Source organism: Podarcis vaucheri, assembly GCF_965113315.1.
Source record: "Podarcis vaucheri genome assembly, chromosome: Z".
Taxonomy (NCBI): Eukaryota; Metazoa; Chordata; class Lepidosauria; order Squamata; family Lacertidae; genus Podarcis; species Podarcis vaucheri.
Window position 1 is genome coordinate 36747103 of NC_138758.1, and position 16246 is coordinate 36763348.

Genomic DNA, 16246 nt, shown 5'->3' on the forward strand with positions numbered 1-16246 from the left:
AAGAATATAAGCACTTGCTGAGTGCCTTTCAAGGGTACAAAAAGTACTCAAGATATATAGCCTCAATAAACCTTCATAACAGCCGATATGTCCCCGTACTGTAGTTGCCAATGTGTGTGTGTGTGTGTGTGTGTTGAAGCCGGAGGAAAATAATAGGTTGTCTAAAGTAGGGTTGTCACCTTTGGTTGGGCAAAAGGACAGGTCGGGGGTGGTGGGAATGGGGGACGACGACAAAAATTACTTTACCTGGTGCAGAAATGACTTCAAAGCAATCCATTACAATCCGCCGCCCCCCTACTCTCCACCAGAGCCTTGCAAAAACATGCTCTGTGACCCACCCTATTCACTCTGTCTGCAAAAAACTATTGCACTGGACCTGGCCCCTCTAAACCCACTCTCTGACCCACCCACCCACAGCCACCCCTGCTAGCACAAAACCTGAGACTCCACCATAGAAGCCCTGTGCACTGCAACTCCCCCCCCCTCACTCTCTGCAACCCACCCTCTGCCCGTGCAAAAACTCTCTCTCAAATTCCTCCTCTCAGCTCCATCCCACCCTCTGCCCATGTCCCTCAGGCTCTCACTCTCGGCTGTCCTCCTCATGGACCCACCCTTTGCTCGGGCTCTTCTTCTCCTCCTCCCACTGGACCAACCCTCTACCACGCAGTTGGAAGAGGAGGAGTCCAGACTGAAGTCCAAACAGGACAGGGGCCACTTTTCTCCAAAAAAAGAAAAAAAGAATGATCATGCTTTTCTAGGGACAGGTGGCACTGCAACCCTAGAGTCATCTAGAGAGCTTGTGGCCAACAGCAGATTTCAAACAAGGGCCTTCTAGCTTGTGTTTGTAGCTGTTGTGATTGACCGCCTCAGTTTGCATTGGAAAGAATATTTTGAACCAAGTACAGAAGCAGGAGGTAGGTTAGGCTGAGAGACAGGAACTGTGACCCTAGGTTGCCCAGTGAGCTTCATGGCTGATTTAAACTACTGTCTGACATTCACAGACCAACATTCTAACCACTATACCACACTGCTCTAGTATAATTAAGGTTATTAATTATTTAATATACTTATTCCATAAATTTCTACACCACTTGATTGTGTTTTCTTTTGTTGTTAAAAAACACATGCACACTCAAATCAGTTATTCTTAGCATTAATGTGGTGCTGTATCTAATGTTTCTCCTACTCAGCGTAGTAATGGGCATGACTATCTTAAATCCATTAATGTCAATAGGTCTACTCTGATGAGAACTTAGTTGGATCCATCTGTATTATATTATTATTATTATTATTATTATTATTATTATTATTATTATTATATTTCCTGTTATTCACCTCCCCTATCCTCAGATACCTGGCTGATCATACAGAGCGGGGGTTGTTCTCTGAAGGTGAACAGATAAATGTTCACTCCTCGGAGACATCTTTCTACCAGGCAGTTAGTTAGGCAGAAGGGCGCAGTTGATATACGGCTCGCTTGGGTGCCTGCTCTATGAAATAATAACGACGGAGGGGTCACGGAACAGATGCGCTTCTGCGGTTGGATTCGATTTTATTTAGTGCGACAATAAGCAGTCCCCGCTTCCAGCAGGGCCAAATGGCGAGACCTGGTTCCGGTCAGGAATACCTTCCACCGTGACTCTGGAGTCACCCCAGCGCCTCGCCTACCGAAGAGGTTGACGGACCTCATGACTCTTTAATGAGTCTGGCGGTTTGCAGTGAGAAAACATCTCATTGCTGCATGAATCATGAATCTCTTTCGTTAATAAAAAAGCAAGGAGATGGGACAGGGAGAGAGGGGAGGTGAAGGCAGGGGCAGTGTTTTTAGAGCAGGGAGTCTTATTTGGAAATGGCCCAGGGCACCAATTCCTTTCCAGAGCCACACTCTCCGAGGTGTGCGGTTGATTCTGCAAAGTTTGCAGCAAAAGGATGCTAGCTGGGGATAGCTCTGACCTTTGGGACCTTGTAATGTCTCATCACTAATAATAACCCCCCCCCCCAAAAAAAAAAACCCAATCTGCCTGGAGCATTTTTGCACTTCTCCCCCTAAAGTTTCCATTTTCTTTTAATAATAAATGCTACAAATGAACAGACAGATCATGCTGAAAACTCACACAAAATCCAAAAGATCAGAGTGGTTTTTGATGCCAGTCCCCCTCAAGAGTAGACCAATTTATGGATCTAAATTAGCCATTTCTGATAACTTCAGTGGGTCTACTCTGAGCAGGACTAGCACTGGATGCAACCCATTATTTCCAGTGCAGTTTTGCATGTGCTCATTCACAAGTCCATCATGTGTCTACAAAGATTTTTGTGGAAGATGCAGTTCATGCAGAATGCTGCAACATGACTGCTGACAGGAGTGAAGCTGTGTGAGCATATAGCACTTGTGCTCAGAGATCTGCACTGGTTGCCTATCTGCTACTAGGCCAAGTTCAATGTGTTTGCCTGTGAGATCTCGCCTTACCCCATATCCGCCCACTAATAATAATAATAATAATAATAATAATAATAATAATAATAATTTATTTAGACCCCCCCCCTCCATCTGGCTGGGCTTCCCCAGCCACTCCAAATATTAAAAACAATACAGCATCAAACATTAAAAACTTCCCTAAACAGCGCCGCCTTCAGTTGTCTTTTAAAAGTAAAATAGTTGCTTATTGCCTTGATATCTGCTGGGAAGGCATTCCACAGGACAGGTGCCACTACCGAGAAGGCCCTCTGCCTGGTTCCCTGTAACCTCACTTCTTGCAGTGAGGGAACCGCCAGAAGGCCCTCAGTGCTGGACTTCAGTGTTCGGGCTGGATGATGGGGGTGGAGACGTTCCTTCAGGTATACTGGACCGAGGCCATTTAGGGCTTTAAAGGTAAGCACCAACACTTTTAATTGTGCTCGGAAACGTACTGGGAGCCAATGCAGATCTCTCAGGACCAGTGTTATGTGGTCCCGGCGGCCACTCCAAGTCACCAGTCTAGCTGCCGCATTCTGGATTAGTTGTAGTTTCCATCACCTTCAAAGGTAGTCCCACGTAGAGCGCATTTTAGTAGTCCAAGGGAGATAACTAGAGCATGCACCACTCTGGCAAGATAGTCTGTGGGCAGATAGGGTCTCAGCCTACGTACCAAATGGAGCTGGTAGACAGCCACCCAGAATTAACCTGCACCTCTATGGGCAGCTGTGAGTCCAAAATGACTCTGAGGCTGCACACCTGGTCCTTCAGAGGCACAGTTACCCCATTCAGGACCAGAGAGTCCCCCACACAAGCCCGCCCCCTGTCCCCTCAAAACAGTACTTCTGTCTTGTCAGGATTCTACCTCAATCTGTTAACCACCACCCATCCTCCAACTGCCTCCAGGCACTCACACAGGACCTTCACTGCCTTCACTGGTTCTGATTTAAAAGAGAGGTAGAGCTGGGTGTCATCTGCATACTGATAAACACCCAGTCCAAACCCCCTGATGATCTCTCCCAGTGGCTTCATATAGCTATTAAAAAGCATGGGGGAGAGGACGGAACCCTGAGGCACCCCACAAGTGAGAGCCCAGGGGTCTGAACACTTGTCTCCCACCACTACTTTCTGAACATGGCCCAGGAGGAAGGAGCGGAACCACTGTATGATAGTGCCCCCAGCTCCCAGCCCCTCAAGACGGTCCAGAAGGATGTTATGGTTGATGGTGTCAAAAGCCGCTGAGAGATCCAGCAGAACTAGGAAACAGCTCTCACCTTTGTCCCTAGCCCGCCGGAGATAATCGACCAGTGTGACCAAGGCAGTTTCAGTCCCATGGTGAGGCCTGAATCCCGACTGGAAGGGATCCAAATGGTGCGCTTCTTCCAGGCGTGCCTGGAATTGTTCAGCAACCACTCGCTCAATCAAGAATGCCCAAGAATGAAAGATTTGAGACTGGGCGATAGTTGGCCATTATGGCCACATCTAAAGATGGTTTTTTAAGAAGTGGTTTAATAACCGCCTCTTTCAGCGGGTCTGGGAAGGCTCCCTCGCAGAGGGAAGCATTCACCACCCCACAGAGCCCATCACCCAGCTCTTCCCAGCTTGCTTTTATCAGCCAGAATGGACAAGGATCAACAAGACAGGTGGTTGGTTTCACTCGTCCAAGCAGCCTGTCCACATACTCGGAGGTAACAGATTGAAACTGATCCCATATAACATGCCTAGACAGGACTCCGGCACTCTCCCGCCCCGGCCCTGCTCCCACGGTGGAGTCTACCTCCTTCCAAATCTGAGCGACTTTATCTGCAAAAAAAAACTTTGCAAAAGCATTGCAGGAGATCTTGGGGTCCCTACCAGGCCCCGATGACTGCTTTGTTTTGTACACCTGGCAATGTTACAGGTGCCTCATACTACCAGTTCTGCATTTGTAAGAAACTGATCCTTCAGTTTGACAGCGCTTACACTTTCGAACTCCCTGCCTATTGACTTCAGGCAGGTGCCTTCGTTGTACTTTTTTAAGCACCTGCTAAACATGTTATTGCTTAGACATGCCTAACCAGACATGTAGAATGCTGGTCTATATTTTTATTTATTTTTAGATTATTTCTAATTTTGTTTCTTGGAATGTTTCAAATAGTTGTTTTTAACTGTTTTTTTACCAATAATTTTATTGTTTTATTCTCTTTGAAAACGTGTGTGTGTGTGTGTGTGTGTGTGTAAAAAACCAAGCAATGTATAAATTTATAGGATTGATAAATAAGTTAAACCAAAATAAAAAAAATCCTTCCAGTAGCACCTTAAAGACCAACTAAGTTAGTTCTTGGTATGAGCTTTCGTGTGCATGCACACTTCTTCAGATACACATCGTGTATGCACACGAAAGCTCATACCAAGAACTAACTTAGTTGGTCTTTAAGGTGCTACTGGAAGGATTTTTTTTATTTTGACTATGGCAGACCAACACGGCTACCTATCTGTAAGTTAAACCAGTTTACAGTACTTGTGAGATTCTCTTAACCTATTTATACTCATTCCATGAGGGCTACTAACCATGATTTATCAAAGAGGTATCAAAGGCCATGATGGTTGTGTTCTGCCTGCACAGTTGGAGGCAGTGGTGCTTCTGAATGCCAGTGCTTCTGAATGAGAGGGCTCATGCACTCAGATCCTGCTTGCAGGTTTCCCACAGGCATTAGCCAGCAGGAGAACAGGATTCTGGACCAGATGGGCCCCCTTTGGCCTAATCCTGCAGGCTTTCTTCCATTCTTATGTTCTTATGACCGCTGTGATCTGCAGAACTGGATCATGATATAACCCAGATTGAGCACCTCAGAGGGAGCCGGACCAGAGGTTTGTATCTGCAATGAGCTGATGCTTGAACACCAGTGTGCAATTTTGTAGTGGTTACTTTGGATGCCGGAGAAACAGAAGCTTAGCAGAGCAGGCTAGTGTACTAAAGCTTGCTGGACTCTGGGGGCCTGTCCTGATTTTGCCTTTGCTGGATGCTGCATCTATTTCTTCCACTTATTTTCAACCACTTATTACAAAGGCCTCCTAAATCTCCAGTGTTGTGCTCCATGAGCACAATCCTCTTAAATTACACTCCTTTGTTCACTTGCTTCTTATGGAGACTCCTGATGATGCCTTGTCAAACGGTTGTGCTCTGGTGTAGAAATTTGGTGGTGGTGGTGGGATGTTCTCTTGACGTTTTTCAGGGCTGATCCACTGTAATCTTCTTCTTTTGGGGGGGGGGCATGTGCAATCCAATCCAATTGCATCACCAACCTGTCCAGTAAAGCCAGCCCAAGAGGTGGGGAATCTCTTTAGGCCCGAGGGCCACATTCCCTCCTGGGCAGCCTGCCAGGGGCCATATGCTAGCGGTGGGCAGGGCCAGAGGAAAAGGTGGGCAGAGAAAGAAATGTAAAATTTACCTTTGTACAGTAGACTGGCTTCTACATTCACAAAGCCCTCTCTATCTTCCATCCAGCCAACCACATGACATTATCAGAGTTTAAGGTCATATTCCAACCAATCAAAAAACACTCAGGCAGATTGAAAAGGAAGGCCAGTGAGGGGTGTGGCCTGGGGAGAGTCCCAAGGGCCAGGCAGACTACTTGGGGAGGGAGCATCCAGCCCCCAGGTCTCAGGTTCTGCATCTCAGCCTGAGGCCAAGGTGGTGCCTCCAAGTATTCCATGAGCAAAAGCTAAACAAATTGGCAGTTGAGTCGCCCTTTGGGACTATAGCATACGTGAGTTGAGGGAAACAGCAGGTTAGCTTAGAGGGTTACAGAGCAGGTCACACAGCACACTCTGCTGCCTGAGGCAGCCGCCTCAAACTGCAATGACAAGGCCGGCCCTTACATTCATTGCAGACTAGCCAAGTGCTGTTGAGGCTTTCTGGGGCCATGGCATCCATTTTTCTTTCTCTGTGTCGAACGTGGCTGAGGGATTGTCCTCTGAAGAGCCTTCCTTACTTGCCTCTAGGTCAGTTTCTGTTCACACAGCAATGGCCGGGGAGGGAGGTGTTAGCTTTTTTTCAACTACATTTTACTTTTCAACTTTGTTTTCCTAGCAAAATCACCTCCTTCTGCTATAAAAATGAAAATCAGAACAATAATGCAAGGAAACCAGGAGGCCCGTAACTTGTCCACCCCTCCCTGCATAACAAATCATTTCACAAATGCAACACCTTCTCTTTATTTCAGGGCTTACCCAAAACACCCTCCCTCAAATCAGGCAAACTCAGGAGAAAGGAGACCTGTGAGCTGTACTGCTTACGTTGGCTTAAGTGGATATTGATTGATTTTACTTTTTAATCTTATATGAAGCTCCTGAGAGAGTGTTTTTTGGGCTGAGTATGAAAGAAGCAGGTATGAGTAATATATAAATGAAAGGCAAACAAATATAAGGGGTTTTGGAGAGGGAGGTTTATAGAGGGTTGCATCCAACAATAGTCCTACTAAGAACAGACCCATTGAAATGAATGGGCATTATTTTTAACAGGTCAACTCTGAGTAGAACTTACTTGAATACAACCCATATCTTATCATGGTCTTCCTTTAGCACCATCATGCCTTATGCAAATATACTGAACTTATCCCATACAACTATTAGCCAATATAGTGCACTATAGATATTTTGGACTACAATTCCCATCATCCCATCGGGGATGATGGGAGCTGAAAGTCACATCCACACCATACATTTAAAGCACATGGATTCCCCCAAAGAATCCTGGGAATTAAGGGGTCTGGGAACTTTAGAACTGTGAGGTGGTAAACTACAGTTCCCAGGTTCTTTGGAGGAAACCACAGAACTTCAATATGCGTTCAATATATGCCATCAATGTGACCATAGTCAACATATACCCCACTGGTAAGGGGTATCAGAGAATCCTGATGAAACAAAAAATGTGTCCAGGAACTGCCAATGCTCACTAATTCACCCTGCGTCCAGACCAGAATTCAGTCCAGTGGATTCACCATTGGCTATTGTTGCTGCTTTCAGTCTCCAAATGATATGTAACTATGTTTTTCTGCAGGTGCATTGCATTTCCTTTGTATTGAGGGAATGGAACAGTGTAATGACATGTGTCCCTTACATGGTTAATTACATAAGTTACGTAAGTTGCAGTTTAGGCCCAGGCTTTCTGAAGGACACTGTCTTCCCATATGAACCTGCCATGGCTCTGAGATATTTTGGGGAGGCCCTTCTCCCTGTCCTGCCACCCTCACAGGTAGGCTTGGTGGGGACACGGGAGAAGGCCTTCTTGGTGGCTGCCCCAAGCTTTAGAACTCCCTCCCTGGAGAAGCTAGACTGGCTCTCTCCTTTATGCCCTTCTGCCAGCAGGTAAAGACTGTTTTATTCCAACAAGTATTTTGGGGGCTGACTGTTTTTTGTGCTTTTAATAGTGCTGTGCCGTTCTTATTATCTATATTTCTAGATTTGGTTGTTGGCTTTTTTAAATGTTTTAATTCTATTAGAATATAAGCACTTTTTAGCAATTCACTTTTATACATTTTGAGCTTTTTGTATTTTATCTGTGTTGTTTTAAATTGTATAAACTGCCTTGAGTCCCAGTCTGTGAATAGGTGGGATACTGATGATGGTGATGATGATGATGATGTGAGCTCGCCACTGTGGACAATAGGACAAATAACATAGTTCTGGGCAGAGGGTGAACTGCTGTAGAACAGAAACAGCGCTGCCTGCACTGAAAGAAGGCAGAGCAGAAAACAGTGCCTTATCACACCCCTACCAGTGTCTACCCCTGCCATACACTGAGACCAGTGTGGTATAGTGCTTAAGTGTTGGACTAGTACCTGGGAGACCAGGGTTAAAAAACCCCTTGGCCATGAAGCTCACTGGGTGACCTTGGGCAAGTCATTGCCTCTCAGCCTAACCTACCTCACAGGGTTGTTGTTGGGGTTAAATGAGCAAGGGGACCATGTATGCCACTTTGAACTCATTGGAGGAAAAAGTAGTATAAAAATCAATCAATAACCATTGGCTTTCTTTGCTGCCTCGCCCCACAAGGAGACTCCGCTCTCCCCCTGTGGTCGCATTCATTTCCTTACTCCATTCCTGCCGAATTTCCCCCTGCTTTCCATTACACCTGCAACACGGAGGCTATGATTTTCTCCTGACCTCAGATGCAGCTGTCAGAATGGATTGAGGCCTCACAGCGGGGGGCGGGGGGGGGGAATGAGCTGCATATTCAAAGAGACAAAAGACAACTACTTTCCTCTTGGGAGGTGGAAAAAGAGACAGAGAAATTGCTGCATTGACAAAGTCCCCCTTCCCCTCCTCCAAGCCTTGTCCTTGCCTCTCCTGTGAGTTTCTGTCTGGAGTGACATCTTCCTTCCAGCATCCTTTGTCCTCCACCCCTGCAGCCATTTGCATTAAGGCAACTTCAGCAATGATCTGGATTAGGCACATGGGGAGATGACGGGTGTTATGTTACTGCACTGGAGTTCCTGTCTTCTCTGCTAGAAATGTAGTCCCTTCTTGTGGGAATGGGCCACAGATATGGCACACATTCTGTCCGTGCTTACATAAGAAGAGCCTGCTGGATCAGGCCAATGGCCCGTCCACTGGCGGAGGAAGAGGAGTGCAGGGGGAGCGCACCGCCCCGGCAGCGCCATCCCGGTGGGGTGCCATTGTGGCTGCCCCCCTGCCGGCGCTGATCGTCACGCTCCCAGGACGCATGTTAAGCCCCTGCGGGCAGTGCGCCACACCCTTGGATGTGTGCCAGCCCCAACCCCGCCTGCTCTCCGCCCCCGGTGCCAGAGCATGGAGCTCCACCACTGGACCCATCTAGTCCAGCATCTCCCCCCTCCCCCCGCAAAGATGGCCAACCAGCAAGCAGGATCTGAACACAGGAGCATCATGGTTTCCAGCAACATATTCAGAAGCAAGGGCATATCTAGGGGTTGGCAAGAAAGATCACACCTTTGCCTTGGAGTGGCTAAGAGCCCACATCTGTTCAGAAGCATTGCTGCCTCCAGTTGTGAAGACAGAGCATGGCCATTATAGCTAGTAGCCACTGGGAGCCCTCTCCTCCATGAATTTGTCCAGTCTTCTTTTAAAGCCATCCTGGTTGGTGGCCATCACTGCCTCTTGTGGGAGGAAGTTCCATAGACTTAACTACGCATTGCATGAAGAACTTTCTTTTATGTGTCCAGCTGAAGAGCTGCAAATCACTTGGCCAAGGGGATCACTGGCAGAAACCAGGCAGCAGCTCTGGTGATTGCCTTAAAACAGCAACAGAGAGGCTGCATTGTCATTTTGGGGGTTTGTGTGCCTCCAAACCCAAGATGTCAAGAGTCAATAACAATCTTGAGAGTTAAACAATTTAGCACGGTGGTTTTTTAATAATAATAGTATTCAGATCTGCTGAACAACATGAAAAACAAAACAACAACAACAAAACCAGGCGATTTTGATTCCATGTGTGGGCCTGAGGCCATGTTTCACTGGAAGCAAAGTTACAAAATGGATTTGGACAGGCTCCGTGATGGCACCCTCAGGCAAGCAGCAGGAGCTCAGGGCTTGGTGGGGCCCACTATTGCTGATAAGAATATCAGAAAAGCCCTGAGGAATCAAGCCAATTGCCCATCAAGTTCAGCCTCCTGATCTCACAGTGGCTGACCAGCTGTCTGTGGGAAAGCAACAAGCAGGATTTGAGCATAAAAGCAACTCTCCCCTCCTGTGGTTTCCAGCAACTGATATGCAGATGCATCGCTGCCTCTGACCATGGAGTTGGAGAGCATAACCATCGTGGCTAGTAGCAATCAATAGCCCTTTCTATGAATTTGTCCAATCCTGTTTTAAAGCTATCCAAGCTGGTGGCCATCACTGCCTCCTGCTAGATTGAGTTACATAGTTCAAGTATGGGCTGCATGAGGAAGTACTTTTGTTTATCTGTCCTGAATCTTCCATTTCTCTCCCTTGCTTACTGGGTTCTGGAATGATCTCACAAAGGCTCATGGAGGCTTTAGCGAGGTCTCATGGGGCAGTATGAGATCTTACATAGTATATCTTGATTTCAGTAAGGTTTTTGACAATGCCCCCTATGATATTATTGCGGATAAGCTGGTAAAATGTGGGTTGAACAAGGTAACTGTTAGGTGGATTTGTAGCTGGTTGACTGATCTAACTCAGAGTGCTCATTAATGGTTCCTCATTATCCTGGAAGAAAGTGACAAGTAGGGTGCCCCAGGGTTCTGTCCTGCAGCCATTGTTATTCAACATCTTTATAAATGACTTGGATGAAGGAATGGAGAGGATGCTCATCCAATTTGCAGATGACACCAAACTGGGAGGGGTAGCCAATGTCACGGAAGACAGAATCGGGATTCAATATGACCTTAACGGATTGAAGAACTGGGCACAAACTTACAGAATGAATTTCAATAGGGGCAAATGTAAGGTTCTAGAAGACCCTTGAGGTCCCTTTTAACTCTATTATTCTATTATTCATGAGTTCTCATGGGAGCCTCCCAGAGCCTACGTGAGACCTTCCCAGGGCACAGTAAGCAAGGCAGAGAGCTTAAAAGTTCTCTTAAAAGCTCTCTAGTTTGTATGGGCAGGGGGGCAAGGCCTGCTCAGTGAGCCAGCTCCAGGAAGGGAGAAATAGCTATGGGGGATGTTGTTCTTGGGTTGTTCTGGCTATGCACAGTTTCAGCTTTATGAGCAATCTCCCAGAACCTGACAACCCATGCAATTTGCAAGACACCTGCATGAATATAATTGTGCCCCAAACTATGCCCAACTTCCTCTTCTGAAAAAGAATAAAATAAAACCTCTCTCTTGCGCTGAAGCAAAGAGGATTTTTATTCTGAAAAGCAATGGGTTTTTCCTCCTGCCTTCTCCTCGTCCTTTGTTGAAGGTCTTTGACATCTCCAGAGGGTCTTTAAGCAGTTACATAATAAGCAAAAAAATAAGCAACAGACGGAGCCAGAACGTGCTCCCCTCGCCGATGAGGAAAGGGAGCAGGGGCCAAGTTTTATACTATATCGGAAACTTGCATTTCTGCATTCCTCAGCCAAAGGGTCTGCAGTGTTGATGGAGTGTCGCATTATTCAGGACCAGTGGCGGTGGCTGGTGCTCATTGGGCCCACGGGCAGAAGTCAAGGGCTACAACAGTAGGTGGAGCCAGAGCCAGTTATTGGTGGGGCCAGAGCCAATGACAGCCAATGACTGCCTGCCCCCCACAAGCTGTAAGTAAGAAGGCAGGCAGAGTAGACCCATTGAAATAAGCAGACATGACTCTGAGCAGACTATGTCTACATTTACACTATGATACAACAGTCATGGCTCACCCCATCCCCAAATCCTGGGAGCTGTAGTTTGTGAATGGTGCTGATAATTATAAGACCCTCATTCCCCTCACAGAGCTATGGAAGAGGGATTGACTGTTAAGCCATCTTGGGAACTGTAGCTCTGTGAGGGGAATGGGGGTCTCCTAGCAACTCTCAGCACCTTTCACAAACTACAGCTCCCAGGATTCTTTATAAGAGGGTTAGACAAATTAATGGAGGATGGCTATGCTCTGTTTCCATGGTCAGAGACAATCAAGCTTCTGAATACCAGTTGCTGGAAGCCACAGGAGGTGAGAGGGCTCTTGGGCTCTGGTCCCAGTTGAGGTTTTCCCACAGGAATTTGGCTGACCACTGTGAGGAAAAGATGCTGGATTCGGTGGGCCATTGGTTTGATGCACCAGCCATGCTCTTCTTCTGGTCTTATCTAATACCAGAATCACAGCATTCCCCATAGTTGCCCTCCAGCTTGCCTGCTATCAAGCCACTTAGTTTGTCCACATTTCCGTAAGGCAGATGACATGGTGGATGCTTTCTGGAACACAAGTGAGACTGAGATGCTTATTAAGAGATTATGGGACCAGTTGCCAGGAACAACAGTTAAGTATAAATTGCATCAAGACTAAGTTGGTGGTGTTTGAAAGCCGCCCTCCGTCTCATAAATAGACTCTTGATGATCGAGAAATTGAACAAGTCAGATGCATTTAACTGCCTGTGGGTTTGTTTGTTTCTTTGTTTTGGCAATTGGAATACGCTAACCAAGATCCCTACAGTTTCTGGATTTGTAAGAGCTCAGCTGCCCCGAGGAAAGGTTTCTCCTCAACTGATGTATGGGGCAGAAGTATAGGGACTACTGGAGACAGATCAATTAGAAGCCCCACAGCAAAATTTCTTTTAAAAAGGTATGCATTGCCTGTTCTACCCTGTTCTGTGTTGCAGCCTGTTTCAGAGCAGGGGGAAAGCTTATAGCTACAAGGCTTCATGTTTTGTTTTATTGCAGCCAGCCCATATCTCAAAAAGGGTGTTGTAGATAAGGGAGGAAGGGATCTGTCAATTTCAGTTTGGCTCCAGTGCTGTTGGCACACAGCGCCTGAGTTTCACATTATCAGGAGCCAGGGACAGGCGAATCCGTCAATTACAGCCCCCCCCCCTCCAACCCTAAATTCCATTCTCCACATTTCTGCAGCAATTTGCAATTGTAAGTCCCCATGAAAACTGGTCAGCAAATTTTTAGTGCACATTTCTCCTAATAAACACAATTTTAATGCAGTTTTGAGCAATGCACAGATGTTCGTAACACAATGATTGTTTGCCTGTTGTTCTCAATAATATAGCCATCTTTATGCACACTCTTTCCGCATATACGTTCATTTTTATTAATGTTTTTTATTGGATAGCTGCATTCCCCTCCCTCCCTCTTCAAACAGATCCAACCAACTCTGTCCCAACTTAAGCTGCACCATAGACCCCTGTGACAACGTTCAGCATTCTGTGTCTACTGACCACAAACTAACAACTCCCTCTTGTTTCTCACAGTCACCCTGTTTTGTTTCCAGCGCTCTTCACATGCAGCAGCACCTGTCTTTGGTATTATCAGGAGCAGGGGCGGGTTTATCCATCCATTCCGGTTTCTCTCTGTTTTTCATTTTCCCAACCTTAGGTTCAGTTGTCCACATTTCCATAACAGTTTGAAAAAAGGGTTTAATTCTTTAAAGAAGTCATCATGTAAATTTATCAGCATTTTAGTATGATCCCCCCACCTAAAATGCAGAAGTCTGTACAGTTTTACCTAAAATACACATTTGCAAAGACATTTTTAAAATGTTCTTTTTGACAATATATGCATTTTATGCATACTTTGCCCTCATGTACACATTGTTTGGCTAGAGAACTACATTCCAAAATTCAGAGATGTGTGAATTTCAACAGATGGCTATGTTTTGCTACACATAATGTTGCAGAAAATGTGAATTGGGTTGGTTTGCCTTTAAACTAAATTGAAAATAAAATGGCCAGTATCATTATTCCATTATAAAAATCTTATGGCACAACCACATTTGGAATACCATGTGTGGTTTTGGTCACCTCACCTCAAAAAGGATACTGCAGAGCTGGAAAAGGTTCAGATAAGGGCAACCCAAAAGATTAAGGAGTGACTCCCCTATGTGGAAAGAATCATAGAATCATAGAGTTGGAAGAGACCACAAGGGCCATTGAGTCCAACCCCCTGCCAAGCAGGAAACACCACCAGAGCACTCCTGACTTATGGTTGTCAAGCCTCTGCTTAAAGACCTCCAAACAAGGAGACTCCACCACACTCCTTGGCAGCAAATTCCACTGTCGAACAGCTCTTACTGTCAGGAAGTTCTTCCTAATGTTTAGGAGGAATCTTCTTTCTTGTAGTTTGGATCCATTGCTCCGTGTCCGCTTCTCTGGAGCAGCAGAAAACAACCTTTCTCCCTCCTCTATGTGACATCCTTTTATATATTTGAACATGGCTATCATATCACCCCTTAACCTCTTCTTCTCCAGGCTAAACATGCCCAGCTCCCTTAGCCGTTCCTCATAAGGCATCGTTTCCAGGCCTTTGACCATTTTGGTTGCCTTCCTCTGGACACGTTCCAGTTTGTCAGTGTCCTTGCAGTGTTCGGCAGATAAAATGTGAGTAACAGGTTAAAATTTTGCACGGTGTGAGGAAAGAGGATAGAGAAAACTTTCTTTCATAACACTAGAACTCATCAATATCCAATGAAGTTGAATGGCAGAAGATTGAGGACAGATAAAAGGAAGGACTTCTTCACACAGCACAGTTAAACTATGGAACTCACTTCAACAGGAGGCAGTGATGGTCACCAACTTGGATGGCTTTAACAGATGATTAAACATGGCTATGGTCTACGGTCAGAGGCAGTAATGCTTCTGAAATACCAATTGCTGGAAACTACAGGGGAGGAGAGGGACACAGGTGGCGCTTTGGATTAAACCACAGAGCCTAGGACTTGCCGATCAGAAGGTCAGCAGTTTGAATCCCCGCGACGGGGTGAGCTCCGGTTGCTCAGTCCCCGCTCCTGCCAACCTAGCAGTTCGAAAGCACGTCCAAGTGCAAGTAGATGAATAGATACCGCTTCAGCGGGAAGGTAAACGGCATTTCCATGCGCTGCTCTGGTTCGCCAGAAGCGGCTTAGTCATGCTGGCCACATGACCTGGAAGCTGTATGCCGGCTCCCTCAGCCAATAAAGTGAGATGAGCACCGCAACCCCAGAGTCGGCCACGACTGGACCTAATGGTCAGGGGTCCCTTTACCTTTACCTTTACAGGGGAGGAGACGGCTCTTATGGTCAAATCCTACTTGTGGGATTCCCACAATAGGCATCTGGTTGGCCACTGTGAGAACAGGATGGTGGCTCTTTGACCTGTTCCAGCAGGCTCTTTTTCCATTCTTTCTCCATTGTTGGAAGAAGAAGAAGAGGAGGAGGAGGAGGAGGAGGAGGAGGAGGAGGAGTTTGGATTTGATAGCCCGCTTTATCACTACCCTAAGGAGTTTCAAAGCGGCTAACAATCTCCTTTCCCTTCCTCCCCCACAACAAACACTCTGTGAGGTGAGTAGGGCTGAGAGACTTCAGAGAAGTGTGACTGGCCCAAGGTCACCCAGCAGCTGCATGTGGAAGAGCGGGGAAGCGAACGCAGTTCACCAGATTACAAGTCCACCGCTCATAACCACCACCCCGTGCTTGCTCTTGGAGGCATCAATGCTTCTGAATACCAGTTTCTGGAAGCTGCAGGAGGGAAGAGTGCTCTTCTGCTCAGGCCCTGCTTGTGGGCTTAATGTTGAGGCATCTGGGTGGGCACTGCTGGAAAAGGATGCTGGACTAGATGGGTCATTGGTCTGATCCGGTAGGTTTCTGCTAGGTGATGCCTTAGGTGAGTTTGAGCCCAGTGTGCAAAACCTCAGAATTACTTGGAAGGAAATGCTGCTAGGTGATTAAATACAGGGTGATTAAAATGAATATTTTTTTTGGGGGGGGGGAGTTGCAGCTGTCACAATGGCTGTTAAACCTATTCTGAAAAAGCAAAGCACCTCTAACAGGCCCACAAAGCAGAATGCTTAAGAACTCCTGCTTGTTATGTGGTGAGATTGGGTGAGGTGAGACCCAGCTGGTGTGAAATGAGAGCTGTTATTTTTCACCTATTCCCCCCTTCTTCCATCTCCATCTCGTAGGGATCAGAGCTTTATGCTCTGACTGACAGATCACATTTCGGAGAATGAAAGGAGCCGGGAGAATAAAGCCGCTCTCCCGGCCCGGGGAACGAACACGGCAGAACGAAGGAGCTTGTCTCACCAAAGGGGAAAGCAGATGAGGGGTTGATACAACAGCCTCATCTCATCCTCCAAGCCCCTTGCAAGCTCGGAAAAGCACAGCGATGCACAGAACAAGCAGTCACTCGGGGCAAATGATCGGGTGCTTTTTGATCG

At 46.6% G+C, this 16246-nt stretch overlaps 1 protein-coding gene and 1 long non-coding RNA gene across 5 annotated transcripts in view; one reads left to right on the forward strand and one right to left on the reverse strand.

The window, feature by feature from the left end:
* The window catches only part of LOC309523771, a 137138-nt gene that overhangs the window by 66079 nt on the left and 54813 nt on the right, over positions 1-16246 (forward strand). The gene's annotated exons all lie outside the window — the stretch shown is intronic.
* The window catches only part of FIBCD1 (fibrinogen C domain containing 1), a 72701-nt gene that overhangs the window by 41483 nt on the left and 14972 nt on the right, over positions 1-16246 (reverse strand). The window contains exon 1 of one of the 3 annotated variants that reach the window (XM_082207853.1): positions 247-369. The exons of the other annotated variants lie outside the window; for them this stretch is intronic. The gene's annotated coding sequence lies outside the window, so the exon portion shown is untranslated. Of the gene's footprint in view, positions 1-246; positions 370-16246 lie in introns of those variants that run through there. 3 annotated transcript variants of the gene reach the window in all.